This window comes from Physeter macrocephalus, chromosome 7 (assembly GCF_002837175.3).
Source record: "Physeter macrocephalus isolate SW-GA chromosome 7, ASM283717v5, whole genome shotgun sequence".
NCBI lineage: Eukaryota > Metazoa > Chordata > Mammalia > Artiodactyla > Physeteridae > Physeter > Physeter macrocephalus.
Window position 1 is genome coordinate 6,199,050 of NC_041220.1, and position 4,611 is coordinate 6,203,660.

The window sequence follows — 4,611 nt, forward strand, 5'->3', positions numbered from 1 at the left end:
TTTTTTTTTGTGGTATGCGGGCCTTCCTCTGTTGTGGCCTCTCCCGTTGCGGAGCACAGGCTCCGGACGCGCAGGCTCAGCGGCCATGGCTCACGGGCCCAGCCGCTACGCGGCACGTGGGATCTTCCCATACCGGGGCGCGAACCCGGTTCCCCTGCATCGGCAGGCGGACGCGCAACCACTGCGCCACCAGGGAAGCCCCTGTCGCTTTCTTAAAAGTGCACCAATATATCTTCTCTTGTAAAATACAATTGCTTTTTATATTTCTGGAACTAAAAACAGATGATTCTAAAAACACAGCAACACAGAAAAAAATATTTGAATTCTTAGAAACACTAAATCTCTGAAAGAAAGAAGAAGTAGGAAAAGAAAAGGCCAAGGATCCAGAGGTGGGGAAGGATTCAGAATTAAGACATAGAAACTAGAAGGAGGGGGTGAAAAAATGAGGTGTTTGATGCAAGAGAACAGAATGATAGCCTTGTGTCCCGTGATAGAAGATAAAGGTGAAAAAGGACCATAAAGCTCCGTGAATGTTGAGAAGTATGAAAAAGAAGGCATGAAAGTGACAGTGAACAAGATGACCCCATTGTATTTGGAAAGAAAAAAGCACTTTCTGCAAAATTGTAGACAAGAAAGTTAAATCACATGGAGGCTGAACAAATATTTAATCTATTACCTCAAATTTGGTCTCAATTATGTTTATTTCTATGGAAAATAAACTAATGTTTTAATACTTATTTTTCTGTTCTGTAAAAAACCAAAAGGATAAGTTTTGTGCTTTTCTAATAAATTACATGCTTATTTCTATAACACTCTATTATCAGGTAGTCACAGTAAATATTAGATGGAAAGTTGAGAAATTAGAAGGAGAAATTTGGGCACTGTAGTTTTAAGTTATATAAAACAGTCTAGCGCTTTACCCCAGTGTAGATCCCTGTGTCGGTCAGGGATCCCCGGAGAAACAGAGCTAATAATTATACAACGTGTGTGTGTGCTGTTGGGGAGGGGTACATTTTCCTCCCCCCTTCTGGGCTCTTCTGGCTGCTCTAAGAATTAGATTAACATGAGGCGGATTAACAGAAATCAAACAATGGAGAGACCCAGGAAAACTGACTCGCCACAATGGTTGAAATTCTCACTTTAAACACCGGCTTCAGCTAAAGACAAAAGCTTCTGTTGCGGGGGGGATGGTCGGGACTTCCGAGGGCAAGAAGGCGATTCATGGAAGATGGAGAAGCAAATGTTTGGTAAACAACTGTTTGCTGAGCCACATGGAGACAATAGGGCACAGAGTGTACTTTGATCCCTAGGCCCTGTTCCCCCACCACTCCTAGCCCATGTTTTGCAGACATCTCTGGTGACTCTTTTATTCCAGGAACAGTACCATAAATCTAAAGGCAGGCAGTTAAGGGGGAGATAACAAGAAAGACCTCCGGAGTCATGTTTTTTTTTAAATAACCAGCCTAGATTAATCCTCTCGCCAAAGAGACACAATTAAGGGTGGCAGGTTGTGCTGCCCTGAAGTCCCATGTCTGAAGCTTCTCCAAGCCTCAGAGTCCAGAAGCTGAGTCGGTAGATTGTTCCATCCCACTGAATCAGTCTTTCAGTCTTGACAGTAGTTGTTCCTGCCCGTCTGCAGGAAGTTCAGGCAAGACCCCGTGGAGGTGTTTGTGGACGACGAGCCCAAGCTCACACTGCTCGGGCTGCAGCAGTACTACGTCAGACTTCTCGCGGAAGCACTGCAAGCTCTTTGATCTCGTGCACGTGCTGGAGTTCAACCAGGTGGCGGTATTTGTGAAGTCGGTGCAATGCTGCCTGGCCTCAGCCCAGCTCCTCGTGGACCAGGACTTCCCAGCTATTGCCATCCACAGGGGCGTGGCCCAGGAGGAGCAACTCTCATGCTATCAAGCAGTTCAAGGGCTTCCGGTGGTGGATCCTGGGGGCCACCAATCTGTCTGGCTGAGGAATGGACATTGAGCGTGTCAACACTGTCTTCAATTATGACATGCCCGAGGGCTCGGACACCGACCTCCACCACGTGGCCCGTGCGGGTCGCTTTGGAACCGAAGACCTGGCCATTACTTTCGTGTCGGATGAGAATGATGCCAACATCCTCAATGATGTCCGGGACAGGTTTGAAATGAAAGTGGCAGAGCTTCCAGAAGAAATAAACATCTCCACATACGTTGAGCAGAGCCGGTAACTACGTTCCCTGATGTCCCGGAGCTGCCCGGCTTCCCACGTGTTGCTTCAAGTCCTCTTCCTAGGTGACAGTGGGTCTTTCTTTTTACTGTTTAAAAGCTGTAGATTTGTGTAAGAGTAAATTTTTATTATGGAAAAATTCAGTTCAGAAGGTGGTGATGGATATATGCTCTCAAAGTAAGGCCTGTGTGGTGCTAGAAACCAGGTATTTATTATTTATTTATTTATTATTATTATTATTATTTTAATAGACCTCTATTGGAGTGTAATTGCTTCACAATACCGTGCCAGTTTCTGTTGCACAACAAAGCGAATCAACTATATGCATACACATGTCCCCATATCCCCTCCCTCTTGAGCCTCCCTCCCCCCTCCCTACCCCACCCCTCTAGCTCATCACAAAGCACCGAGCAGATCTCCCTGTGCTGTGTTTCTGCTTCCCACCAGCCAACTATTTTACATTCGGTAGTGTATATATGTCAATGCTACTCTCACTTGGCCCCAGCTTCACCCTCCCACCCTATGACATCAACTCCATTCTCTATGTCTACCTCTTTATTCCTGCCCTGCAACTAGTTCACCAGTACCTTTTTTTTTTTTTAGATTCCATATATATGCTTTAGCATACGGTTTTTGTTTTTCTCTTTCTCACTTACTTCACTCTGTATGACAGACTCTAGCTCCATCCACCTCACTACAAATAACTCAATTTTGTTTCTTTTTATGGCTGAGTAATATTCCAATGTATATATGTGTCACATCTTCTTTATCCATTCTTGATAATAAGAGGCATCTCTATGGAGACTAAAGAAAAACAAGGGTTAATTATTGGAGCAATGTATAAACCAGTGTCTAAGCCCAGGAGGCAGCCAGATGAGAAGATTTCTAGATGTCAGGACTAAAGCATCTTCAGATCAAGTGAGGGCAGACAGCGACAATCTGACAGATTTTCCTGGTTTGTAGTTGAATGTCTCTGATGATGTCGTCAGGTGTTCAGGTAAACTACTGAGTGACCCACACAGCAAAAGGCAGGAAGACTGTATCTAGACATGAGCTATTGTGATGATCTCTCTTAAATTTGTATCAAGTTGTTCAGCTTCAGTTTGCTGGGCTCCAGGGAAAGCACAAATTTAGCTCTCAGTGACTCCACATAACAAGTAAAAGAAAAATTGGAAATGTTAGTTTGGAGAGTTGTAGCCAAATTCTGAGGAAACTCGGAGAATTTGTGATCCAATCCAGTAATCAGGTGGAAAAACAAAACCTCTAAGATGATTAAGGAACTAGAATCTAATATCCATTATTGAAACATAATTTTTTTTCTACATTTACCCTCATTTTAAAAAAATCAAAGATAGCCAAATTAGGCTAATTTGTTTACAGAAAATGTCTAGTTTCAATAAACTTGGCCTGATTACTTGCATAGTCCAGCAAGAATAGCAATTGACCATAAAGGCTCTTTTAAATTTGCTTTGCTGGAACTTTTCATAAGGAATCTCTAGGTTGAAATTTTAAATACCTCTCAAGGCCAGAGGCCAAGAAGCCAAGGGTTTGCCATCAGATTTGCCTGTAATACCTATAGATTTGGGTGAATTTCTCTTTTCTTGAGGTCCCAAAAATATCCTGAGGTTCCTGCACCTACCAGAAAGTGATCTTCCTTACTCACCTCATATGGGTGCTGGGAATCATGTAGGCAAAGTACCTGCCTGTTTTCCAAAAGGCTTTATGGCTACATAGAGTCAAACTAAGTTCCTTAAAGCTGTCTGGTTATATCTGATTCTGTTCACATTCTCAAATATGACATTAGAGTCAAAACCTTGGAAATATAATATTTCCAAATGTGTCCTGTCACAATGAGAGCAGATTTTTAGTGAACTTATGTAGCTAACAATATTGTCAGGAACACAAGACTCTTCACTAAGAGCTTTCAAATTCTGGAGGGATCAAGTAGGGAGAATGTTTCAATTCTGCTTACCAAGATATACTTTATGAAATTGCTGTGGATCACAGTTATCTTGTTTTCCTTATATCTGGAAAACAAAGATTAAAAAGCTAGTAAAATTTCAGGAAAAGTTATAGCAATTATAATCATATTCATTAGGTCATTCAGTGCCATGTAATTAATTCTTGTTGAACTTGATTTTTTTTCCTTAGCAGTTTCATGAAGTTATCAGGTTTTCCATTAGAATTCTCTAATTGTTTACCGAGTTCGGTGTTATGATCTGAAAGTTATCAGAAACCTATAATTGTCAAAAAGTCCTTGCTATGAATTTTCTTGACGATAAAGAATTTTTGCAAAAGCATCAAAGTAAAATGATAACTGTCTACAAATTTCAAAAGACATAATGGCATACAGATCTGAGTACAATACAATTAATTTTAAAAATTGTCATTTCTGTGACATATAACATT

General features: G+C 41.6%; 1 pseudogene; it reads left to right on the forward strand.

Moving 5' to 3' along the window:
* Window positions 1-1,187: 1,187 nt before the first annotated feature.
* Window positions 1,188-2,203, forward strand: LOC102991291 (ATP-dependent RNA helicase DDX39A-like; annotated as a pseudogene).
* The last annotated feature ends 2,408 nt before the right edge of the window (window positions 2,204-4,611 follow it).